The following is a 27,917-nucleotide window of genomic DNA, read 5'->3' on the forward strand; positions in this document are numbered from 1 at the left end:
TGCAAAAGAACTATGCCAATAGTTCAGCACTATACAAATGTGAAGAAATATTATTATTTTTATTTCCAAACAAACTAGGACTCAGCTTTCATCAATTTCCAACATGCTTCTCACCCGGCTCTGGGCCAGGGCCAAGATTGCTGCCTGCTGAAAATGCACAGCCTTCAGCAAATAATGGTTTGAGTAAGACAGCAGCAACAGGCAATTAACAAAGCAGCCGTAAGGCTCTGGGAAGACGTGAGAGAGATACCAACAGGAGAGCAGATTTTAATCTCCCACTGTCCTTTCCCTAAGGGACAAGGTAGAACAATCAGTCCTGCATTCCACACTGGGAACTGTGTGCTGAGGTTGACAGAAAGGAATCCAAAGGGAGCACAGATTGCCAAAACCCTAGATGCTTCAGCAACTTATACTAACCTCCCATCCCCTGTCTCAGAATTCCTATCAAACCTGCCAATCTGCATACAGAGATGGCAACTATCAATACATCTAAGCAGAATATAATTTCTCACTTTTAAAAACAGACCTATCTGTGATGATAGACAAAACTTAAAGAGTTAAATACATCATTCAATATATGTTATTGAACATACAAGTATGTGGTGAATAAAAAAAAGGTATATGCATGATAAAAGGAATCATTTAAGTGATGGTTGGACAGGGAACTTGTGACAAGAAGGAGGTTGGATTTTTTAACCTAAATTCCCTCCTGGCACCTTGATTAAAATGAAATGAACTGAGGCAGCCAAAGAGATTATTTTATTCAGATGAGTGTTATTAGCCTTTCTGGCTTATTTTCTCTATTATGCATTTTGCTGATGCTGACAGAAGCAGGCAGGCTGGATAGAGAGGCAAAGCTGCAGCGGATTTATGGTCTGACAGTGCCATGCATAAAATCAGACCCTTGCTGACCCAGATAAGCCAGAGGATGGATTGGATTTGCTGGGGAAGGTGTTAAAAGAAGGAGGGGGTAAAAATCACCAAGGTAGGAAATGACTTGAAAACGATTCTGCCTGTAATGGTGGATGCTGGTTTTGTGACCCAGTAGTACAGCGGCAGCCTGAAGGTATCTTTCAAAGACAGGCGGGCAGGCAGGGGGCGGGCACACTTCTCTGGGCTTATCACAGCTTTGGCTTCAGCGTTGCCAGCAATGAGATCAGAGGAGGAGAGTTCAGAGACAGAGAAAAGTGCCAAAGGCAAAAATAATATAGTCTACATATGGAGAAATGAACTTTCAAATTTTCAGGGACAAGTGAGTACCACAAATTGTTTTCGGTAGCCTAGACAGATGATTAGAAAGGATTCAAGCAGTGGTAGACCCACCTTCTCAAAATAGCCTAAATTGTCCCCTATAATCAGGTTTGGGGGAAGGACTGTATGAAAATAGGATTCTTGTGGCTCTGGATTAGTTCCATGGAGCAGAACCACACCCTTGAGAGAACAGCATGCCCAAGAGCCGGACCTTAGGAATCTGCTTTGAAGTAGAGAACTGGACTAGCACCATGTCTGACATCTATTAAGTGCTTAATCACGATTTCCTGAATGATTATAGGACTAAGGTTCTTGTGGGTTAGGTCAGAGAACTAGGAATGGCCCCCAAATATAAGCTACTGTAGACACTAACTGGAAATGTCTCCATCAATTTATGTTAAGTGAGAGATTTTGCCTTCCTTTCAACCACGCCTATGGCACGGTGCTCACAGCAGAAAGGAGGCAAATGGAGGGTCTTCATATCTCTTAAGATAGATCTATGGATCCCATAAGACCAGACACGGGGGTCTACACAAGATTTGAATCTCTGCCATCCACATTTCTTGCCTAGTTTCTGATATCTTATTGTCCAGGCTCCTTCTCTGAGTCCCTGATGTCTTCTTATTTCATTCATTCATTTAACAAATATTAATTGAGCCTCCTATTATGGGCTAGCCACTATTCTAGGAATAAAAGGATCAACATTCTTTTTTCTGACCTACTTCTCCCATGTTTGCAGACTTCCTGGATCCAAGACATGGCTTTCCTGCTCCTAAACTGTGCATCAGCCACAACCCACATCTTATCCTGGTCTTGTGGCTTGTGTGTACATTGGCTTGGATGAACCCACTGCAAAACCCTGATTTGGCTGACTTAGAAAATCTGCCTGCCCACCAGCTCTCTCTATAGCTTCTGTAGACCTGGGACCTTCCCTTTGTTTACATCCCATGTGTTAGCACTAGCATTCCCAGAACTACAGGGAGGAATGAATAAAGAGGCTTTTAAACCCTCTTGGTACAATCTACATGCTACAATGCCACCCCAATATAATCCATAGAACTAAGGGCCTAGAAATGCACTTAGGTATTAAATATGCTCCCTGAAAGCCCCCCAAAATAGGCTGTGATCACATCAAAGGCCTGAGCTGACTCATTCACTCAGTTAAACTAAAACACCATAGCAAGGGTAAAACACAGAACAAAGGTGTGATCAATGACCGAGGAACATAAAATTTATACGTTTCTCAGCTTAAAAAGAATTCGTAACCATCGATATCATGTTGACAGTTGGATCCACAAAGTCCATAGAAAAACCTGTGAACAACTCAACAATTATATCTTTGGTTTTTTCTTCTCTAGTTAATTAAGATGTCAACAGAAGCCCTATAAGTAATTATAGCACATGACAAACATACAGAGAAAAAAAATACACACAGATGTGTTAGCAGATTTTTAAAATAAATGAAACCTTGGGAAATGACTGAGGCAGACAGTCTGGCTCACCCCTGGTAGTTCATTCTAGAGAAATAAATACCTGTCTGTGCCAAAGTGGAATGACGTCACTCAGAAATCCACACACTTATTATCAAAGTAGTAACCACCCCCTTAAGAGCAAGCATCTCCCTGGCACCAGGCATGAGCGGAGAAGTTTGATCTACAGCCAGAAACTCCTCCTGGCTAGCAAATTGTACTTTAGTATGCCAAATAGCAATAAGCCACTGAGAAGAAAGGGTATCCATAAAGATCTCCCCTCCCAAATACCTGTCCCTGGGACAATGAGTCCCCTTACATGGCTCATAACAACAATGAAAAGGAGGGGAAAAAAATAAAATTCTTGATTCTGTGAAACTATAGATCTAAATGGAATGAAGTCTATACAGTCATCAGATTGGCTACATGTGTCATTATCAGTTCTCATGTGTTATTTGGATATTTATCTTGCCTTTATTATAAGGAACTCTCTTTTTGTGTGGGGGTGCAGGAGGAACAATCCCCAGGCCCAGTAAGGAATTCTCTTGAGGACAGGGTATATTTAGAATGTTTAATGAACACCTATCACCAAGAATAGGTGGGTCCTTAATCAGTATTGACTAACAACAGATGCCAGAGCCAAAGCAATCCTGTAAATGTTGAGGACAGAAAGACCATGATTCATTTAACGACTAGTTAATATCTTCAGCCTCCACCAATCTTGCCAAATCAGCTGCTCCAGTGTGTATCTGTGCTCACTCTCTGGGTGGCTACTGAATGACCAAATTTGTATGTCCATTGGCTTGTGTGCTCTAAATTACAGCATATTATTAACCATGTTGATACTTTACTGGCAAAACTTTAAAGGGTTGAGTGGTATAAAAGAAGCCCTAGTCAATTTCCAGGTTAGTAGACCAAATTATCGAGTTCAGGTCCTTAAGGAATCTGAATGAACAATGTGAAACTCCATCTACACTCTGTGGAAAGCACCTTGAACTACGCTTAAGACCCAGAGTCTAGGCTTAGCTCTGCCACTTACTAGCCAGGTAACTTTGGGCAAGTCAAAAATGCATTCTGGGTCTCAAAATCTCTCCACCTGTTTTAAAAAGTAAATGGAAGCCAGGTATGGTGACACGTGCCTGTACTCCTGGCTACTCGGGAAGCTGAGGTGGGAAGATCGCTTGAGCCCAGGAGCTTGAGGCCATACTGCACAATGATTGTGCCTGTAAATGACCAGCCTGGGCAACGTAGGACCTGTCTCTTAAAAAATAAATAAATAAATGGGATAAGCAGGGACAGCAGACCTGCCCTGCCTAACACACATGACTTTTGTGAAGATCCAATCAAACAAGGTGATGCCCTTAAACAAACTTTATAAACATGAAAGTGTTCTACAACTATATATCAGTATCAGCATCTTTTCTTATAATTATGACAACTATCATTACTCAACAGCCCACACAATGAATTCATACCCACAAAACAAAGTGACTAGAATCATGTCTGAAAAGACAAATACATCTCAAAATTCCTTTTATAATAAATTTGTTTCATAAATTCCCTACTTCATTAGTATACTAAATAGGAATACTTCCTTTTTTTTTTTTTTTTTTTGAGACGCAGTTTCGCTTTTGTTGTCCAGGCTAGAGTGCAATAGTGCGATCTCGGCTCACCGCAACCTCCGCCTCCTGGGTTCAAGCGATTCTCCTGCCTCAGCCTCCTGAGTAGCTGGGATTACAGGCATGTGCCACCACGCCCGGCTAATTTTGTGTTTTTTAGTAGAGACAGGGTTTCTCCATGCTGGTCTCGAACTCCTGACCTCAGGTGATCTGTCCACGTTGGCCTCCCAAAGTGCTGGGATTACAGGCGTGAACCACCGCACCCGGCCCATACTTTTTTTTGGAGAGATGGGGTCTTGCTCTGTTGCCCAGGTTGGAGTACAGGGGCATGACCATGGTTCACCGTAGCCTCAAACTCCTGGGCTCAAGCAATCTTCCCGCCTCAGCCTCCCAAAGTGCCAGGCTCACAAGTATGAGCCACCTCACCTGGCCAGGAATACATTTTGTTGCTATTAATTTATCATCTGATTCTCTGGAAATTCCCAAACTCAGTGAATCTTCTGTGCCTAATCTAGCTGAGACTTTAAACGAAAGAATCATGTGCAAAGAGAAAAGGCCAGAGTGTACAAAAATAGAATCATGGAATTTCAGAGCTAGAAGGGACTTTCAAGATGGTCTAGAGTCTAGACCAAGCCTGTCATTTTCTGAGTGAGGAAACTGAGGCTCAGGGAGCCTGAGGTCACACAGATAGTGGTGGAGCAGGGCAAGAATCCAGGTCTCCTGACTAGTAACCGTTTTCTTATTTCATTGTGGTGGTTATTGCATTTCATTCAAAAGCCCTTAGCATCTCAAAGGGCTGGTGCTGAAAGAGTTAATGGACAATGCTCAGAGCCCCAGAGCGCAGAGCTATTCTAAGACAACACATAACAGGAATACCAAGGGTCCATGAACCCAGAGGGAGCAAAACTGCTGCTGCCTAACGGCGCCTGAAAGCATGTTGACACGCTGCATGTGGTTACACATGAAAGGCAAGTGAATAGGAAAAGCAGTTTTGAATCCCACCCCATTCTAATTTTGGACTGGCTCTGGGCACCTACTGGAGCACTGGGCCACACCCCAGTCACTCTGTAAAATGACCCTTCAGTTCCTTCACTCTCTCTATTCTGTGGCCTCAGTTAACCCCTTCTCTGCCTTCTTAAGGGCCATAAGAGACATCAGTAAAAGAGGACTATCAAGGAATTATCAAGATCCAGAAGTAAACCTAAGTGATTGGGGTCATCCTGTAACGAGAAGATTCCCAGTCTGGAGTCAGATGATCCCACTAGTATCTACCATCCCCAAGCAAGCATGTGATCTGAAGCCTTCAACAGCCAGGTTCATAAATGCAAAAGAGAGCAGTTTCTGTAAGTGTGAGGCTTCAAGACCCCAAATCACCTTGCATCAGAATCACCTGGAATGCTTGTTTTAAATGTGGATTCTTATGCTCGTCTGCCAGAGATTACAACTTACTAGGGGTGGACTGATGCCCAGGAATCTGCCTTTCAAATCAACATGTCAGGTAATTTTATGCACACCAAAAATTTAAAAAACAATGCTCTTAAAGCAATGTTTTACAAACTGTGGGATTCAACCCATTAGTGAGGTTTAAAAAAATCAACTTATAGGTCACCAACTAGCATTTCTCAAAAAATTAAATAGGCAACAGTAGAATAGAATAACAGAAAAAAGTAGCCTGGACGCAGTGCCTCACACCTGCATTCCCAGCACTTTGGGAGGCTGAGGCAGGCAGATCACTTGAGGTCAGGAGTTTGAGACCAGCTTGGGCAACACGGCAAAACCTTGTCTCTACCAAAAATACAAAAAATTAGCTGGGCATGGTGGTGTGCACTTGTGGTCCTAGCTACTCGGGAGGCTGAGGTGGGAGGATCACTTGAGCTCAGGAGGCAGAGGTTGCAGTGAGCCAAGATGGCGCCATTACACTCCAGCCCGGGTGAAAGAGTGAGACCCCCATCTCGACAAAAAAAAGAATAACAGAACAAAGTAGAAAATCTCAGAGTATATCACACAAAGCAAAGATAAGTATTGTTTTGTGAAAGTATTGTTCTCAGCTATTTATGTGTATATATGTATATTCCAGCCTGTAGTATAAAATATAGAGGTTCATGATCAAAATGTTTTAAAGTCACTGCTCCAGAGTAATGGTCTTAAATTATGGGAGATAATTACGTATTCCAGATCCCTTTGAGAATCGTTTTTTTCTTTTTTTCTTTCAGTTACCATCCATAGGACTCTGCTTGATACTTTTTGAGAATCTGAGGATTCTCTTCTAAGTATTCTCTTCTAAAGAAGAGAAGGAGGGAGGGAGGAAGGGAAGCAGGGAAACATTATAATTTGCATAGATAAATCCAGCATTTACCTGAACTTCTAGAAGCCTATCCCTCAAGGGCTTCTCTTGAAGACAGTTCCTACAATGTCTGTTCACAGTGGGCACCCAATAACCACTGTACCATGCCAACAGCTTTCTCCCCATGCTCTGTAAATGACCCCAGTGTCTTCCTTATATACCTGTAAGATAAGTGGTCCAACTACGATGATTGTTTTCCTCTTATTTTTAGGGTGACTAGGAATGCCAAAGCTAAACAATGTCCTACAGAACACTGGGAGAAAGCAGTTGGCATATTCCCAGAATGAGGATTCTGAAAGCAATGGTGTGGGTCCAATGTCACTGCTTTCCAAGGAACACGCTCCCTGTCTACAGGGAGTGTCTACTCACTCCCGACAAGGGCAGACAGTGGCACTGGCACAATTGTGCACCCCTAGTGATAAAGTCAATAGAAGAATATCTACTTTATTCGCAAGCTGGTGAATTATTTGACCTACAAATGTACCCACAGACCTTACCTTCTCTATATGAAAAGCACATAAGGACATAAGGTCCCTAGTCCTAGATGGAAGATTTTAAAAGGGTATAAACGTTTAGAAAAACAACCAACAGCCCTAGCTTGATTATCAACACAGTCCCATCCTGATGGTTAAACCTATCAGTACACAGAAAGAGTAAAAATGAGAATAAAGGTTTTAAAAACCAGCCTTTGCTAAGTGAGGAATATGAAGAAGAGATGGAAAGTGTCAAGGTATAATTGGGGACGGGGACGGTGAAGAGAAATGGAAGAGTTGGGGAGGAAGGACCATTGAGAAGACAGAGAATCAAACCCCAAAACTATTCTAAAATTTCCTGATGCTTTTCAGTAACTTGTTTTCATGCAGTGGAAATTGGCACAGCATCTAGGATACTTTGGGCCCATCTGTTTTTGAACTTAAGCTGTACACAAGATTCAGAACAGCTGGAATCAGCAGCACTGACCAGGTTATATGTGTCTGGAGGAAAGAGAAATAAAATGAGTGTGTGGGAGATGGAGGAAGAGGGTTAAATGGGGCAGAGGAAGGGGATTCTGGAAGCCATTCCCAGACAGACAGGAGAAAATGGCCAGGTCATCAGAATTGATGCAAAAGAGCTATTAGAGAGGCCAAACCATGTAACTGAAGAAAGTCCAGGAGGAGAAATTTCAAGGATTTCAGAACAGGGCACTAGCAAACAGTCTCGCAAAAGGACGTAAAAGTTTGCAAGTTTGGGTGTCAATGTGCAGTGCCCCGGGGCTTCATGTCTGAGAGGCCAGATCAACATCATCCTAAGGTCTTACATCAAGCATATTACATGAGCTGCTGGTAAACAGTACAGACAATCATGGCCTACAGCTAAGCAGATGCTGATGCTGATGCTGATGCTGGATTCTTGGTTCGCTAAATGCAAAAGAGGTGATCAGGGAGAATGGCAAGGAGAACCTAGGAGCAGGCTTAGGAGAAACTGGCAAGGGTCTCAATCCATAAGATGGCTTGCTTAGAGACAGGGCTGGCCCAGAAGTAGGGGAAAATGGTTGGTTTGTTCTCAGTGCATGTCTGGCCTATGTCCCCATCACTGACTTCTGCTAAAGCCCTGACTTAATCTATGGATACATGGGTCTCTCACTTCTCCTGAATCTGCTCCATCTTTAGTCAAGAGAAAAGGTCTGGCAGTGAGAAATGTCAAGACCCCATTCCGGAGAGGAAAACATTAAATACAAACAAATAAATAAACCAAATTATATTTCAAACAAATAATATAACTACATTGAAGGTCTGGAGGTTGAGGGATGCTATGGTTTGAATCTGGTTCGTTCCCTCCAAAACTCATGTTGAAATTTGATTGCAATTGCAAGTGGTATTGAGAGGCTGGGCCACTGGGGGTTGTCTGGGTCATGGGAAGAATCCTTCATGAATAAGATTAATATTCTCATGGAAATGAGTTCTCACTCTTGTGGGACTGGATTAGTTCCTGAGAGAGTGAGTTGTTGTAAAGCAAGCTTCTTCCTAGTGTTTGCTTTCTTTTCACTCATTCCCTAGCCTTTCAGCTTCTCCGCCATGTTGTCAGGCAGCACATGGCCCCCACCAGGAGCTGAGCAGATGCTGATGCCACATTCTTATACTCTCAAGCCACCACAGTCGTGAGCCAAATAAGCTTCTTTTCTTTATAAATTACCTGGACTCAGGTATTCTGTTATGGCGACACAAAACAGACTAAGATAGGAAAGAAAGAACTAGTCAGCTAACTTTTGAACATTGTGTCTTGGCCCTCAAGGCTAATAACAAAAAGAACTCTAAACCAGTATTAAAATCTGGTCAGTAGTCTTCTTTTTCAGAGGCATGGGTTAGTAATTCTTTTTTTTTTTTTTTTTTTTTTGATATGGAGTCTCGGTCTGTCACCCAGGCTGGAGTGCAGTGGCACGATCTCGGCTCACTGCAAGCTCCACCTCCCGGGTTCACCCCATTCTCCTGCCTCAGCCTCCCCAGTAGCTGGGACCACAGGCGCCTGCTACCACGCCTGGCTAATTTTTTTTTTTTTTGTATTTTTTAGTAGAGACAGGGTTTCACCGTGTTAGCCAGGATGGTCTCGATCTCCTGACCTCATGATCCACCCGCCTCGGCCTCCCAAAGTACTGGGATTACAGGTGTGAGCCATCGCGCCCGGCCTGGGTTAGTAATTCTGAAACAACTTTCTGTACACTCTAGGACTGAGCAATTAAGTGAACATGTGTGTTATGGATAATAGGAACCAGGTTTCTCACTGTTCAGAGAACAGGAAAGGGGAGAAAATTAAATAAAACGTGGTATTGGATTGGAATGAAAGATACTGATATGATCTCATAGGCTTTAATATATATAAATAAACAGACAGATAAAGAAATAGCTATTTATAGAAGTACATGGGGGTGTGTGTGTATGTGTCTATGTGTACATACATATATCTACTACCTCTGTCTGCTGAAAGGGACTATAAATAATGGTACTTCAGTTACAAAGAGCATATTTAGCATCCATGGTTTCTAAATACCATTTCCCACTAAAAGCAACCGAGGCTCTCTGAAAAAATGGTCAACTCCACAGTAAAGGCAAGGAAAGTACAAGTTAAGCCTGGAACATCTTGTGCCATAAAGTAAGGAAGTGCTCAAAGAATGATGGGGACATATCAATAAGACACAGAAGCCAGCTTGAAGGGACTCCATTGGCCAAATATAGAACAATATGAACATTAAAATAAAGATGGTAAAGGATTATAACCTGTTGAATAAAATAATAATCCACAAGTCCACACTGATATAAACCAACAACCAGACTAAAAAGTGGGGGTGATGGAAAAGCTCTTCCTTACAGTAGAATTGCAACTGATAAATGTAGAAGGAATGATGAAAACTGGAAAAATGACTCTTTGGTAAACATCATAATAGAAATTGATTCAAGCAAGAATTATAATGGGTGCTAAAACTAGTGAGTATAAGAGTTGAAGGGTAAGCTGGTATTTACACGGTCTCAAAGTATCTCTCCACAATATATACATTAATTACAAAGCTTATAGAACAACTTCATGGTGCAGAAACCTAGCAGACACAACTGTAAGCAAATGATCAAATTTAACATCATCAGTTACGGCACAAATCATCAGCAAGTGCTTCCTGATATGATGCACTGAGAAGAACGTGACATTACATCTTATGGTATTCCTGCCAAAAGTGTGTGACTTGAATCTAATAATAAGGAAATTATCAGAAATATCAAATTAAGGGACATTCTACAAAATAACGGGGCCAACGTCAATGTCTTGAAATATAAAGACTTGGAAATCATCCCACATTAAAGGAAAGTAAAGAGATAAGACAATTGAATGAATTGCATAATCTTGGACTTTCTTTTGCCAAAAAAGGCCATTTTTAGAACAACTGGTAAAATCTGAATGTCTATTGATTAGATAATAGTATTGTATCAATCTGTATGTCCTGATTTCGATGACTGCACTATGATTATGCAAAAGAACATCCTTATTTTTAGTAAATACACCCTAAAGTATGTATGGATAAAAGGTCATCATGTCTGCAATTTACTCTCAAGTGTTTCAGAAAAACAAAATATGTGTGTGAGAATTGGGTATGAAAAGGGTGAAGTATAAAGCAAATGTAGTAATATGTTAACATTTTGCGGCAATCTGGATAAAATGGTAGTATACAAAAATTCTTTGTGCTATTCCTGCAATTTTTCTGTAAGTCTAACATTATGGCAAAATTTTAAAACTGTTTACAGATTGCATTCTGGAGAAAAATAAAATCATTTCTCCCATCTCTCCTTTGGCAGTAAGTGTATATTATTTTGTGTTATCTTTTTCACATAAACTCTCTGTCTTCCACATGACACCATGAGCTTCCTGAGGGAAAGAACAGGATCCTACACCTCTTTGTGACCCCAAACCTGCAGAGAACCTATTGGTCATTAGCGATGAGAATGAAGTCAAGTGTTTATTACTGATTCACATATAATAAAGGTGACTAACAGGGTGACTAATAACCCAACAATTCTGTCTCCTCAACCTGGAAGTCTACGCCTTATCAGAGCACATACAAATGTATATAAACAAACTTAAAATATTTCACATTAAGTAATAACTCCCATGGGCTAGAATGGTAGCTTATTCTTCTATGTATATTTAATTCCTTGTACAACTCTTGGCACAGAATAAATGTTCAATAAATGTTTGCTGAAAGATTAAGTGAACCTCACATACCAGGATTGGTGTTCACCAAATTCGTACAAATGGACAAAACAGCCAGAAGTGGACTTCTTTTCCAGAAGGAATAAGAGTCCGAAGATGGGCCGGGCGCAGTGGCTCACGCCTGTAATCCCAGCAGTTTGGGAGGCCGAGGTAGGCAGATCACCTGAGGTCAGGAGTTTGAGACCAGCCTGGCCAACGTGGAAAAACCCCATCTCTACTAAAAATATAAAAAGTAGCCAGGCATGGTGGTGCGCACCTGTAATCCCAGGTACTTGGGAGGCTGAGGCACGAGAATCGCTTGAACCTGGGAGGCAGAGGTTGCAGTGAGCCGAAATGGCATCACGCACCCCAGCCTGGGCAACAGATGGCATCACTGCACCCCAGCCTGGGCAACAGAGTGAGAGACTCCATCTCAAAAAACAAAAAACAACAACAACAAAAAATTGTACAAAGATGTTCTTAGCTTCCAAAAGAATAAGCAATTTTATCAAAGATTTTCAAGCCAGTTGTTTTTTGCTAGAGTGGCTCAAAAACATTCCCAGATCTGGTAAATCGCTTTTTTTCATCTGATGTATGATAAGAACCTTTCTAAAGTCTTCTTCAATTTGGTGCCAAGGAAGTCTACCAAAGATGTATTATATTTTTTCTATTATGGCTTCCCTGAACTATGCTGTAAAGTAGAAGGTTTCCTAAGCACTTATCATCTGGCTGGAAACTCGGTATGTGTGCTTGGGGACTAGGGGATGGGGATCAAGAAGAGGCAGCACTGAAGTCTTCATAAGCCATATTCTCATCACTCACCTCTGTTTTTTGTTGTTGTTTTTTTTTGAGACAGAGTCTCGCTCTGTCACCCAGGCTGGAGTGCAGTGGCGCGATCTCGGCTCACTGAAAGCTCCGCCTCCTGGGTTCACACCATTCTCCTGCCTCAGCCTCCTGAGTAGGTGGGACTATAGGCACCCGCCACCACACCCGGCTAATTTTTTGTATTTTTAGTAGAGATGGGGTTTCGCCGTGTTAGCCAGGATGGTCTCGATCTCCTGACCTCGTGATCCGCCCGCCTCGGCCTCCCAAAGTGCTGGGATTACAGGCGTGAGCCACCGCACCCGGCACCTCTGTTTAATGAAGTAATGAATATCTAGCAAAACCAACACTGAGAAAGTATCAGGTTAAAATCCAAGACAAAGCCCATAACAATAACCCTTTAATCAGTATATCATAAAAACCTGAGTTGCGTCCTTCAGAAGGCACTAAGGGAAGTGCACCTGTGTGCTCTTCCTGTGTGTTTTTCCTCCTATGTGATATGGTTTGGATGTCTGTCCCCCCCAAATCTCATGTTGAAATGTGATTCCAAATGTTGGAGGTGGGGCCTGGAGGGAGGTGACTGGGTCATGGGGGTAGATCCTTCATGAATGGTTTAGCACCATCTCTGTGGTGATAAGTGAGTTCATGCTCACTTAGTTCACAAGAGATCTGGTTGTTCAAAAGTCTGGGACCTCCCCCGACTCTCACTCCCACTCTCACCATGTGACATGCTGGCTCCCCGGTGCCTTCTGCCATGATTGTAAGCTTCCTGAGGCCTCACCAGAAGCAGACACCAGCACCATGCCTCCTGTACAGCCTGCAGAACCATGAGCCAATCAAACCTTTTTTCTTTAGAAATTACCCAGCCTCAGGTATTTATTTACAGCATCGCAAAAAATGGCCTAATACACTGTGTATTTGTATGCACGGGTATCTACGACTCTGTGGTAAGAAAGGACACACATTTCCACCCATTAACGGAGAAAACAGGAGCAAGAATGCGACTGACAAATCCAGTCAATGTATAAAAAGGAGTGAGAGAGGAGAAGGAGGGGAGGAAGTCAATACACCTAAGAAGCCAACCCTTTCTTAACTGTGCCTGCCTTCCTGGGTTCACCTTGCTCTGTTTTAGAGTCCACACAATAGCCTGTGCTTTGTCTTCAAGGAAATCCATCTGAGGCATCATTTCTACCTGTACACTGCAGAAATCAATTCTGTACAACTTCCTCCTTTTGCTAAATCCCTGAGATGCTGCCTATAAATTCAAAGAATTTCAAGCATCAACAATAACCCCTACCCCCACCCTAGAACTTAGTTATGAACATCTGTTGTTTACAAGGGTTCGGGCTGAGAGCTGCCAGACTTGTTCTGCAACCTCTACTTTACCACAGAGGCTGCCAGGGAGGGATGTCTGAATTTCATGCAAGGATGCCCTGTCCCGACTGCTTAAGCAGGAATCAGCAAACACAGCTCAGCATCCTACTGTTGAAGATAATCCTAGTTTGTTCAATTCGTTTGCTAATCCTGGCTCTTTAACCAGCTGCACCCTAAATATATTAAGAAGCAGAACTGTGCTCATTGATTCTCCCTGAATTTAAAACCCAAGGAGCAATGACAGTGGAGATGTATAAAAGGAGGAGCTAGCAGAAAAGATGAACCTATTTCAACTCTGAAAAACCCAAACCCTACTTTTTTTTCATTCTCTCTAAATCTTTCGTTAACAGTGAGTCCTTCCCATGTCACACTGTTTCTTTTCAACGTGTGATACTTCTGTGCAGTGTAGGAATTAGATATTAAAGTCTTTACTTCAATTAACCAGGGAACAAATCTAATTGAGAACATAACTATACTATCTTTTACCTTTCCCTGACTGAACCAAGTACAAGTCCCTCCTGAGTACTTCACCTTTCTTCTTTTCCTGGTGACTACTGGAACCTGCTTTAAATGGGGTGCTATTTTTAAATTCCTGTGCACATGTGTTCTTATTATTCTCTCTCAGCCTGCCCGATTTCCCCCATTTCAATTATAAAAACACATATGGCAGAGACTGTCTTTTCTTCTTATCTTGTAAACCCTCCCACTTAACACAGTCAGCTCCCAATAAAATGACATAGCTTTTGCCTTGAAAAGAGAACTGGATCAAAGTAAATTCATTTAATTGGCTGCGAATTCCTGAGAATTAAAAATCCCAAGAACACACTGCCTAGTAGTAGTTAGACACATTGCTTCCTGTGTCTGCTACAGAATTATTATGGGGCTTACAGGAGCAGAGAAAAGGAAAACTAAAAGCTCCCCGCACACTAGCACTGTTGTCAAGGAACGTCATCACTACTGTCTTTGCTCCATGGAGCTGAAAGCCTGAGGTATGGCCTGCTGACATTCCAGTGGCAGATCCTAAGAGACACAGGAAACTCTCAGGAGTCTCCAACATCCTCCCAATTGCTCATAAAAGCATATTTTGCTTCTGACCTGCCCTCTTATCATTCCCTACCCTAAAAGGAAGATATAAAGCCATTTATACAGAAGCTTGGGAGCTTCTGTTTGGCCTCATGAGACAAACAACCCAGTAAACCACATACTGTTACGTTCATGACTAAGGTTTGTACTGCACTGGCCTGCTGGCCTCGATGGTAGATACTGCAGGAGGCTGAATAGGACTGGCCTTCTTTTATTTGCCCAAGTCAAAATTGGGACCTGTGGGCCTCAACAGTATATCTTTATAGAAACTCAGCAATTTGGCAATAGGGCTAACTATTAACTCCAAGAGGACGAGAAAATCAGAGAGTGGTTGTATGACAAATGTCTTCCTCTTCATGATTATGAGCCTGGATCTAAAAGTAACCCACCAAGGTTGAACTATATGACACCTTACAGAACAAAACATACAATTGCTGAGTTTTTATAGGGACTGACCATGCAATTACACAGAGTCACATAATTGCCTATGTCCTGCCCAATGTAGCTATACCAAAAAAATCAGGGTAGGGGATGAATTTGTCATTCATGAGGGCCCACAGGGGTCTGAAGAAAATGGAAACTGACATATTACCCAGCCAGGCTTAGGAATACTTAACTCTGCACAAGGAATGACTAGTGTATCTAATATACCAGTGTTTTACCCAGTACAGCTGTGCTCAGGCCCAAATCCTGAGGATAGGGATAATAGTTGCTACTATTTACATTTACTATGTGCCAAGCACTGTCCTAAGTGTTTCACATATTATTAATTCACTTAACCAGCATTAACAACTCCATAAGGTAGTTATGAATATTATCTTCATTTTGCAAACGAGGATACTGAGGTGATTAAAACCTTTCATCTAAAATCACACAGCAAGTAAGTGGAAGAAATCCAGGATTGTGAACCCAGGAAATCTGGTTCCCAGAACTTGTGATCTTAACTATCAGGGTTGACTCTTCTGTGGCTGATCTTAACTATCAGGATTGACTCTTCCTGATAATTACATCAGCTACCATTTATTGAGCATCCATTAAGTCACAAACATTAGCTAGTGCTGTATATACGTTATATATATCCTTAGAAGAATCCTTCAAGGTAAGTATTACTGTCAACATTTCACAGGTAAGAAATTGAGGCTAACAGGTGTTAAGTGACTTGCTTAAGGTCACAAGCTAGGAGTAGAAGAGACAAGATTCAGACCCAAGTTTTTCTGGCTCAAAGCTCTGGTTTTTCCCACACAAAGTCACAAAGCTTCCCAAAGAACTTTTAACTGAATTCTTTCTCTCTTCCGAAGACTGGATCACCCTGTCTTGCTGATTCCCAAATGGCCTTCTTGCGTCTCGTCCATTCTGCTTTACCCATGCGTGAGAAGTCCTCCCAACTCTTCCTCCAAAAAGGACTCAACAATGACCTAAGGTTCTACATGAACTGGGCCCATGCAAAACACACCAAAGAACCTTCTGTTAATTTCTGAACAAAGGCATCTTGAGCCATGGAGAAGGGAAGCCAACCCTTGCAACACCAGATGCTACATCTGGGCAAAATCTTCCCTGAGGGAAAAAACAGCTCCCAAATATGTCCAAAATGAGTGAGTAACGCACTGGTCCCAGGAAGTCAGGGGTTCTCCCTCCCGGGAGCTTCATGTTTCCTGGTACTTTCCTTCTCAAGGTCACTCCATAAGTCAATGAGGAACTTTCTGGTCTTCCACCCTTTTCTGATTTGCAACCACAACTATAACATTTTTCATGGCCAACTGACTCTATGCTTTTCAACCCAATGCTATCCTGTGAGACTGGTGAATGACTTTGAACTCAACTCCAGGGAAGGAACCCATCCGCAGTAGTGATGTAACTACAGAGATGGCGCACATTCAAATACTGGGCCTGAAGCCGAGAACACAGACTCTACAATAATTTTTCTTTAATTAATTGTGTAACTAACCTCCCACTGAAAGGAGTATTGCAGGTTGAATGTCTACCAAATTCTTAAGATACCTAGGCCCTGCTCCCTCACATCGCTTCCAATAGTGACACAACTGATAACCAGCCAAACAAGAAAGTTTACTTTCTATGTCTACCTCCTTGATATTCTGCTAATTTAATATTAGTGAAAATAGGAGATTGTCTTATTCTTCTCTATCTCCAGTACTAAACCCAATTCCTGATACATAATTAGGTTCCCAAAATGTATACTCAATGATACACAAATAAATATATCATTTAAATTCCTTTATACGCTCTGTAATCTGAGTATCACAGATGATACAAAGGAAGTTTCCCCTTTGTTCTTCTAAACCCTTACTATTGGAAATCACAAATATTTCCACAGTTTCAACCATCCCCTCTCTGTGCACATGTGCAAATCTCTACCAACAGCCAAAAAATCTCTGTAGCCCTGCATACAGCCATTCATTTTGTCAACTACTAGAAATTTCAGCTTCAATACTCTTCCAACACCTTAAACTTAAAATCCAAAACCAAATTTCTCATATTTTACTCCTTCAAAAACAATTCTTTTTCCTAACTTCTGTTAAAAAACACTAGATTTCAGCTGGGCACAGTGGCTTACGCCTGTAATCCCAGCACTTTGGGAGGCCAAGGTGTGTGGATCACCTGAGGTCAGGAGTTCAAGACCAACCTGACCAACATGGAGAAGCCCTGTCTCTACTAAAAATACAAAATTAACCTGGCGTCGTGGCGCATGCCTGTAATCCCAGCTACTCGGGAGGCTGAGGCAGGAGAATAGCTTGAACCTGGGAGGCAGAGGATGCAGTGAGCTGAGATCGTGCCATTGCACTCCAGCCTGGGCAACAAGAGCGAAACTCCATCTAAAAAAAAAAACCAAACAACAACAACAAAAAACAAAAAAACAAAAAAGCCCCTCTCTATTTCTTTTAAAGATACCATTAATTTATCAATCGCCCAAGTCAAAAAGACACTTTACAGACCTCTTTCTTTTATGGCTTCCAAGCTCACTTGAAACCTGAATCCCATCAGTCAGCAATTCCTGTAGATTCTTCCTGCACCAGGTGCTTTCCATCTGTCTCTAGACTGTAAGCTCTAGGAGTACAGGGGTGGGTATCTGGCATGTGTCTGGCACATGGTAAGAAGATATACATTTGCTAAATGGACAGAAGGATAAATTCCTCTTCTTTTCATTCCTACCATCCCAACCTAATTTAGATCCTTATGATCTACTGCAGCAACTGGTTTCCTCGGTCTCATGTTTCTTGTCATTTAGCAAACTACCACTAGGTTAATCTTCCTTAATCAGAGTTCATACCTATTTAAACCATCAGTGGTTTCCAGTGTCTATTGCATAGAGCCAAATCTCTAATCAAGAGTCAAGGCCCTCCACAATACAAACCCATCTACCTTTGTCCACTTCTTCCATATCCACTTATTCTCCCAGCTAAACCAGTCTACTCACTGTACCTCAAAAGTGCTTTGTTCTTTCTTCTAGCTGTGCCCCTTTTTCCTAGAGTATCTTCCCCTCCCTCTCAAGAGCCATTTTCTTTAAAGCTTTGTTCAAATCTCATTTCCTTACTGAAGTTTCCTGTCTACATCAACTGAGCCTCATCTCTTCTGCAGCATATACTTAGTACTTACTACATATAGCCTTATGTTGAAGATTTGTATTCTTGTATTTGAATTTAATTTCTCCCTGACTAGATTATAATTTCATATGGGAAAGAACTACTCCTTTTATTTCTTTGGATCTCTGTCCTCTAAGAGTTTAGAACAAAACCTCTAAAATAGTCAACAAATACGTGTTAAGGAGAGAAAGAAGCTGGGAGAAACGCTGAAAAGACACTGACAGTGGGTTATAAAATAGCAGAAGGTCTCTGCAAGGAACACAGCAGGACAGAAATGTAGAAGTATTGCTCTAAAAACTCAACAGAAAAAAAAAAGCTACCTAAAAAAATGAGCTATTAAAAGCAGGAGATCAAAACCAAGTGAGCTATGACTGAAAGGTAATTTACAGCAAGTCTATTTAAAAAAAAAAAAAAACAAACAGCCAACGCATTATCAATTAGAGTCCTGCTGGGCCATATTAACACAGATTCCACTTAAAAGAGACAATCAAAGGCTCAGCAACAAATAGGAATACATTTATGCTCTTCAAGGAGCCAAAGAAAATGCAAGAACATCTTCCCTAGAAAGGCTTCCTACCCTCGCATAATACTTTACCACTGCTCTTAATCAAACCAGGCTGACAGAATTTCAGACATTAGCAGGGTCTTCCCACAATTCACAGGGATGGGGGAAGCCATGTTACCTGTCTTAAACAAAGCAGAATAACATAGGGTCAAATAATCGCTACAGTTCTATCTGCAGCATCTCTCATTCTCTGGGGGAAGGAGAAAGAAGGAGAGGGATGGAACCAGAGGGTCAGGCTGCAATGGAGTCAGAACTGTGCAGGCTTTAATGAGGATGTCTGCACTGAGCGCAATGTGGGAGAGGACAAAAGGTGAGCAGGAGCAGAGCAGAGTAGGAAGCAAAGCCAAAGGCTGACAGCGTAATGGCTTCCAGGGGAGGAGGTGTCCAAAAGATGAAGAAAGCAGTTCAGCAGCGTCCATCCCTAAATGCAATCACTTAGAACTGTAAGAAAATACCCAACCTAACCCAGTATGAGTGGCTGAAACCCAGCCAGGGTAAGAAAGTGGCCTGGAAAAGGGTGAGATGAATCCATGTGGACTGAATTCAGCCCTGGCCAACCTGCTGCATCCCAAGTTGAATAGTTTCCACGTCCCTGAGATGGGTCTGTCCAGAGTTGCTGCTGGCAGCTGCTCTCCTGGCAGTACAGGAAGACAAATTCATGGCATTGCTAGCCCAACAGCTGCTACAGCTCTGGGGGAGGTGATGAGTGCCCGCTGAGATGTTCTGGGCAGAGAATGAACTATTCTGGGACCAGTCCTAGAGTCAGCAAAATCAAGGCTACAGTTCACCGACTGAATGAAAATACAGTACTATTGTCACTCCAGAGACCCAGGAAACCAAGAGCACTTTCTCTGTCCCAGCTTCTTTGAATTCCATTGATTCTTGCCCTCACACTTGGCCCCATCTTGTCTATTTCCAAGGGTATGACCTCAGTTTCAGCCCACATTAACCTCACCACTGGACTTCTTTCTTAACAGGTCCTCCTCCTTCCAGTCTCTCTGCTCCAATTGATCATATGCATCGTTGCCATAGTTACCCTTCGAAAGCACAGCCATAATTATGTTCCTTGCTCAAAAACTATCAATGGTCCCCCATGCTTACAGAATAAAGCCCGAACCCTGTCACCTGGCATTCATAGACCTCTTTAATCTTCTGGCCCCTATCTTTTCCAGGTTTATTTCACTATCACATTTATAATTCCTGTTCTTCAGCAAAACAGATAAGTTATCCATCAGCTTTTGTTCTCACTTCTGTTAGCCTTTTCTAATACTGCTCTATCTAAAATGCTTCCTTTCCCATCGTTTCACCTTCTTTCTACAACTTCTCCATTGTCTCAACTGTATTAAGCTTAAAGGATCAATGCCTAGCATTGGCACTTTAATTTTTTTATCTCCCATCCATTGAACTTGACCTCCCTAAAGCCCTCTCCAGTCCTCCAATCAGAAGAAATCTCTCTTCTTTGTGCACCTGTGGCACTCTGTATGGATGGGTGGCCATGGTCTTTCCTACACTTGTCCTTTCATACACCATGGCAGATGCTGCTGATTGTCCCCCAATATTTCCCCTTCTTCTATATTAAGAGAAACTCTACTTTATAGTCACCCAGAACAATAACTACACTTCCCAGCCTCCCTTGCAGTTCAGCATAACCATGTGACTAAGTTCTGGACAGTCAGATATGAGTTGAAGAGCTGTGTGTGCCACTTCCAGAGTGCACCTTTAAAAAATAAGGCCATACCTGCCCCTTGTCCTGTTGCCTTTTCCTGCTGGCTGGAATGAGAACATGGTGGCAGTGAGCCATCTTGGGTCATACAGAAAAGGATAACACTCTCGGGATGGAATAAGAAGTCTGACAGCCCTGGATGGCTAACACCTAGACTATGACATCAGAGAGAAATCAACCTCTACCTTGTGTATGCCATTATTACCTGGGGTCTATTACATCAGCCAAACTTATATCTTTACCAAATCAGACATGCCTAAGATGCCTTTCCTATGCCAATGTCAAATTTTCAGTTGCCAGCAAATGTTTCAAGCTTGTCTTAGTGATGCTGACTGCCAGGTACCAATTCTGTTTCAGCAGGATGGTTGTCTCTGCACAGCAATGCTTGTGCTGTGCACACATTTTAACACTTGGTTATCTTTTGCAACACAAAAATGAGTGGAAATGGAAAAACAAAAGTGCTGTTACTAATGTTGCATTGAGAAGTAGAGGTCTCATCACTGTACTACTAAGATAAGGGCAGAACTCATCAGCTACGTGGACTCTTTAGGTATTCACTGAACTTGAGCAGGCAGGCCATGAGTTTAATTGTGGAAAAACAAACAGAACTAAAGACAAGGTATACAATGCTAAAAATATATCAGGTGAGGGATAATTTGGAATTTCACATATACACTTATTTATAATAATAGAACCTACCTACCCCACATAAAACTGTAGTTAGACATTCAACCATTTGACTTCTGTATACACTTTTAGGAATAAATTATGCATGAAAGTAGGATGTTGCCTGAGCCTCTCTTATTGAGTTTCTCACCACCTTGCCTGTATTAAATGCATTTGTACATATGTTCTATCTCCTCTTCTACCAGGCTGTACCATATGAAATTGCCATTTTGCCTTACAAAAAAACCCAGCAATTTCATATGTTTCACCCTAAGAGATTGAAAACATTTGGGTTTGGGGCTTGTTTTAGTCATCTTTGCATCTCTCACAATACCTTATACATGAGAGAGTATCAATAAGAAATTGCTCTTACAGATCTTCTACTTAAAACACTTCTAGTTCCATCAGACGCCACTTTCCCACCTTACCTTCTACCCTTTACCTTAAAAAACAAAACTATTCTCTCTCTCTTCAGGTAGCTTTTGCTTCTCCTTACAGTAACTTTTACTACCAATGCATAACTTTTATTGTCTAAGCCTGGGGTCCTGGATTTAGCTCTTTGTTCTCCTCTTTCTCTTCCCTGAACTCATATACTTTCATCTCTCCCACAATCACTTTTACCCCGAAGATTCTGCTAGCTATCCCCAGTCATAACCTCTTACCTCAGCAGTATGCCATCTCCACCTGGATACCTGATGGCCTCGTACTGCTCTACACCCAAAATGTTCAAAGTAGGATCACCATTCAAAACAGATCTTCCCTCAACACCCCCACTTCTATCGTGAATGCCACAATTCTTCTAGGTCACCAGGGTAGAGACACTGGGTCACCTCTGACCATTATGGTTCTATGCTTTATCCAGTCAATTATCCAGTCCTGTTTAGTTTCTTGAATACCTTCTGAATATATTCCTACTTCCTTTCCACTCCCCCCACTTTTTTTTTTTTGCTCTTACTTTGTGCGTAGATTACCCCAAAACCTTCATCCTGGCCTTCTGTTTTCCTCGTGTCTCTCTCCCCACCTAAGAACCCAGAGGACCCACTAAAATGCTGCCACACCCAATCTGAACTTCTCTGCTTGCTATCAAAGAGCTATCATTTGGGGTCTACTCTACTTATTTAACCTTATTTTCCACTGCTCTTGAAAATAGCTGTGTTCTCATATCTCTACTAAAGCTCTTTTCACATTATACTATTTACATAGCTCTTTTCCCTGTTAACCAGGGATTTTTTTTTTTTTTTTTTTTTTAGACACAGGGTCTCACTCTGTCACCCAGGCTGGTATGCAGCGGTGCAGTCATAGCTCACTGTAGCCTCCAACTCCTGGGGTGAAGCGATCTTCCCACCTCCTAAGAAGTTAGGACTACAGGCGCGCATCACCATGCTGAGCTAATTTTTTATTTTTTGTAGAGATGGGTTCTTGCTATGTTGCCTAGGCTGGTCTCAAACTCCTGGCCTCAGGAGATCCTCCTATCTTACCCTCTCAAAGTGCTGGGGTTACAGGCATAAGTCACCATGCTCCGCTTAAACAGGAATTCCTAAGTTTATGTTAGTTCCTATAGGAATCAACACAGAGCACAGTACTCAGTAGGTATTTAAAAGTAATTTGTTGAATAAGTAGACTGATCGTTACCCAGAATACGATCAGGCAGGAAGCTATTGGAGTAAACCAGCTATAAAGTGGAAAAGTTGCCCTCTTCCAGGTTCTTGTGCCACCTTGTATTAAATACTTTCCTTCCACAACACTTACCCCAACTTTAAATTACATATCTAATTGTGTGATTTGTTAAATGCCCATTTCTTCATCTAAGTGCTAAGTGCTAAGTGTAGCAGTTTGTTCCCTGCTACACTCCAAGGCACAAAGGAGTTCAAGGAATGTGCAATGGAAATCAGTTAGATGAATGTGTTAGGAACCTTCCCTTTAATAAAGCTGGATCCCACACTAGCCCCTACACCCTCTCATCACCAAATATTCCTGCTTCCTCTCACCTGCACTTGCTGTTCTCTCCTCTGCCACACAAATCTACCTCTCAAGCCTAGGTCCCACCTGCTTCATGACAACTTTCCAGACTATTCCAGAACCTTTAACCATCTCTGACCTCTCATCAGATCTATGTTGTACATAACGCCAATTAATGAGATCATTACTGCTTTATGCTCTAATTGCTTCCTGTATTCAAAATCTTCTCTCCAACCACATAATGACTCCCTAAACTTCTCTTGTATTTTCCAATGCCTTGTACAAGCACAGAACTGGTCAATCAATAAATACTCACTGGTTATTTGAGGAAAAAATGTTGCCAAGTACCATCTTTATCAGAAAATAAATCAATTCTTCTAAACTTGGAGAAATCACCCTATTCCTAGTATGTGATCTTAATTAGAACAATTCAGATTGAGAGGTGACAGCATGCTGGCAGTCCTCAGAGCCCTCGCTTGCTCTCGGCACCTCCCCTGCCTGGGCTCCCACTTTGGTGGCATTTGAGGAGCCCTTCAGCCCCCCCACTGCACTGTGGGAGCCCCCTTCTGGGCTGGCCAAGGCTGGAGCCCACTCCCTCAGCTTGCAGGGAGGTGTGGAGGGAGAGGCACGAGCGGGAACCGGGGCTGTGTGCGGCGCTTGCGGGCCAGCTGGAGTTCTGGGTGGGCGTGGGCTTGGTGGGCCCCGCACTCGGAGCAGCCGGCCAGCCCTGCTGGCCCCGGGCAATGGGGGACTTAGCACCCGGGCCAGTGGCTGCGGAGAGTGTACTGAGTCCCCCAGCAGGGCCGGCCCACCGGCGCTGTGCTCGATTTCTCGCCGGGCCTTAGCTGCCTTCCCGCGGGGCAGGGCTCGGGACCTGCAGCCCGCCATGTCTGAGCCTCCCACCCACTCCATGGGCTCCTGTGCGGCCCGAGCCTCCCCGAAGAGCACCACCCCCTGCTCCACGGCGCCCAGTCCCATCGACCACCCAAGGGCTGAGGAATGCGAGCGCAGGGCGCAGGACCGGCAGGCAGCTCCACCTGCAGCCCCTGTGCGGGATCCACTAGATGAAGCCAGCTGGGCTCCTGAGTCTGGTGGGGACATGGAGAGTCTTTATATGTAGCTCAGGGATCATAAATACACCAATCAGCACCCTGTGTTTAGCTCAAGGTTTGTGAGTGCACCAATCCACACTCTGTATCTAGCTGCTCTAGTGAGGACGTGGAGAACCTTTATGTCTAGCTCAAGGATTGTAAATACACCAATCGGCACTCTGTATCTAGCTCAACGTTTGTAAACACACCAATCAGCACCCTGTGTTTAGCTCAAGGTTTGTAAGTGCACCAATCGACACTCTGTATCTAGCTGCTCTGGTGAGGACATGGAGAACCTTTATGTCTAGCTCAAGGATTGTAAATACACCAATCGGCACTCTGAATCTAGCTCAAGGTTTGTAAATACACCAATCAGCACCCTGTGTTTAGCTCAAGATTTGTGAGTGCACCAATCGACACTCTGTATCTAGCTGCTCTGGTGAGGATGTGGAGAACCTTTATGTCTAGCTCAGAGATTGTAAATACACCAATCGGCACTCTATCTAGCTCAAGGTTTGTAAACACACCAATCAGCACCCTGTGTTTAGCTCAAGGTTTATGAATGCACCAATCGACACTCTGTATCTAGCTGCTCTGGTGGGGCCTTAGAGAACCTGTGTGTGGAAACTCTGTATCTAACTAATCTGATGGGGAGGTGGAGAACCTTTGTATCTAGCTCAGGGATTGTAAATGCACCAGTCAGCACCCTGACAAAACAGGCCACTCGGCTCTACCAATCAGCAGGATATGGGTGGGGCCAGATAAGAGAATAAAAGCAGGCTGCCCGAGCCAACAGTGGCAACCCGCTCGGGTCCCCTTCCACATGGTGGAAGGTTTGTTCTTTCGCTTTTTGCAATAAATCTTGCTACTGCTCACTCTTTGGGTCCACGCTGCTTTTATGAGCTGTAACACTCACCGCGAAGATCTGCAGCTTCACTCCTGAGCCCAGCAAGACCACAAGCCCACCAGGAGGAACGAACAACTCCAGACGCGCTACCTTAAGAGCTGTAACACTCACTGCGAAGGTCTGCAGCTTCACTCCTGAGCCAGCGAGACCACGAATCCACCAGAAGGAAGAAACTCCAAACACATCTGAACATCAGAAGGGACAGACTCCAGACGCGCCACCTTAAGAGCTGTAACACTCACCACGAGGGTCCGCGGCCTCATTCTTGAAGTCAGTGAGACCAAGAACCCACCAATTCCAGACACAAGATGACTTGGAGATTAACACATCTGAACCTTAATTTGTAACAAATACGTCCATAAGCTGAGAATATGATATAGTACTAAAAATCAAATGCTATTTTAAATTTAGTACGAGATTACCAACAGAATAAATCCAACTTTGAATCATTTTCTAAAGCAAATGATTCCTCCCCTAAGTCTTCATTTATCACATACTAAAATAACATTTTATTATCAGATGATTCTCTTATAAAGAGAATAAGACTTGGGAAAGATAAGAAACTCTGAGGAAAAAAACATCTGGAGGAAATTTTCATTCTGGCTTATTTTGAGATGTCATGTTCTCCTCAACCTTAACCCCATCTTCATTGCACAGAGCTGGCTTTTAAAGGATAATTTGTGTCCTGTATTATTAAGGCAATAAACAAAAATAGAAAATGGGGAAAATAAGATACACTTGGCACTAATTTTAAATTCATTCATTCATTTATTTATTCCACAATATTTAGTGAGCATCTACTATACACCACATATTATACTAGGCACTGTGGGACACCAGAAGATCAAACAAACTTATACAGTCCACTCAGAGAAGATAACAGAAGGTAGATAGTGCTGAATGCCCTAAGAGAAGAACAAATAAAATGCTGTAAGAATTCAGAAGATGGAGAACTTTCTTCCTTCTGGGAGAATCAGGAAAGTTTCCTGGAACAGGGAGCACCTGAGATGGGTCTTAAGACATGGGCATGGCTTAGACATGCAAAGATGGAAAGACTGAACACATAACCTCAAATAACAGGATGCCAGTGACCCACTGGAGTGAATGTTCTGTTTGGCTCGGGTATAGTGGAACAGAAACAAGAAATAAGGTTGGAAACCTGTTTGAGGCTTTCCAGATGTAGAGGGGCTTAAAGACCAAGCCAAAAAGCGTGCACCTTTGTGAATGGAACAGCATTTCCCAAATGTCAATGTGCACACAAATCACATGCTATGTTGTGGGATCTTGTTATAGTAGGACTGGAGTAGGACCTGAGATACTGCATTTCTAACAGTACAGATGATGCTGACACTGAGAAACTACAATTTGATATCAAAAACATAGATGGGCTGGGTGTGGTGGCTCGCACCTGTAATTCCAGCACTTTGGAAGGATGAGGTGGGAGGATCACTTAAGGCCAGGAGTTTGAGACCAAACTGGGCAACATAGTGAAACCCTGTCTCTACAAAAATTAAAATAAAATAAAAATAGCTGGGTATGATGGTGCACACCTGCAGTCCCAGCTACTCAGGAGGTAGGCTGAGGCAGGAGGATCACTAGAGCCCAAGAGTTTGAGGCTGCAGTGAGCCAAGATCACGCTATTGTACTTCAGCCTGGGTGACAGAGCAAGACCTTATCTCTAAAAATAATAATAATCATAATAAAAAGAACATAGACAATGGAGAGACATTGAAAGTTTTGCAGAAAGAAATTCTCTGATCGCCAGTGTGTTCCAGGAAGATTAACTCCGATCACAATGGAGCAGACAGATTGGAATGGAGAGAAACTGTAGACCAAGCTTGTCCAACCTACGGCCTGTGGGCTGCATGGGGGCCAGGATGGCTTTGAATGCAGCCCAACAGAAATTTGTAAACTTTCTTAAAATATTATGAGGTTTTTTTGCAATTTTTTTTAAGCTCATCAGCTACTGTATTAGCATATTTTATGGGTGGCCCAAGACAATTCTTCTTCTTCCAATGTGGCCCAGGGAGACCAAAAGATTGGACACCCCTGCTGTGGACTGTGATCCTCAATGCTGGCTGTTCATTAGAATCACCTGGGAAGCTTTTACACCACCCTGTTACCCAGGCCTCACTCCCAGAGATTCTCATTTAATTGGTCTGGAGTGGGGCCCAGATTTCTGTATTTTTTTTAAAGTTCTCCAGGGAATTCTAATATGCAGCCAGGGTTGAAAATCTCTGCTATAGAAGATATAGTAAATACTGCAATCATTCAGGCAAAAAAGATGATGGTCTAAACTAGGGCAATGGCACTGGGAACCAAGTGAATGGGCCAGCTGTATAAAATAAACTAAATATAGAAGAAATAGACCTTAGCAGCTACCTAGACAGGGATTTAGATATAATGGCCTCAACATCATTTATTTCTTCTAATTAAAGACAGTTTGGTGAAATGGTTAAAAATATAGACCCTGGAGCCAGACTGCCTGGGTTTGAATTCCAGCTCTACTATTTACTAGGGGTGTGTGAGTGTGAGTGTGTGTGTGTGTGTGTGTGTGTGAGAGAGAGAGAGAGAGAGAGAGAGACAGAGATTAAGACAGACCCTGAGTTAAGCCCCTTAACCTTTTTATGCCTCAGTTTCCTCATCTATAAATTGGGGATAATAACAATAACCATCATATGGAGTTGTTGTTGGGATTAAGCAAACTAACATATATGTAAAGCCCTTAGTAGCAT

General features: G+C 42.6%; 1 protein-coding gene across 10 annotated transcripts in view; it reads right to left on the reverse strand.

Moving 5' to 3' along the window:
* The window catches only part of SRGAP2 (SLIT-ROBO Rho GTPase activating protein 2), a 255,698-nt gene that overhangs the window by 127,632 nt on the left and 100,149 nt on the right, over positions 1-27,917 (reverse strand). The gene's annotated exons all lie outside the window — the stretch shown is intronic.

The sequence above is a fragment of the Gorilla gorilla genome, chromosome 1, assembly GCF_029281585.2.
Source record: "Gorilla gorilla gorilla isolate KB3781 chromosome 1, NHGRI_mGorGor1-v2.1_pri, whole genome shotgun sequence".
Lineage (NCBI taxonomy): Eukaryota > Metazoa > Chordata > Mammalia > Primates > Hominidae > Gorilla > Gorilla gorilla.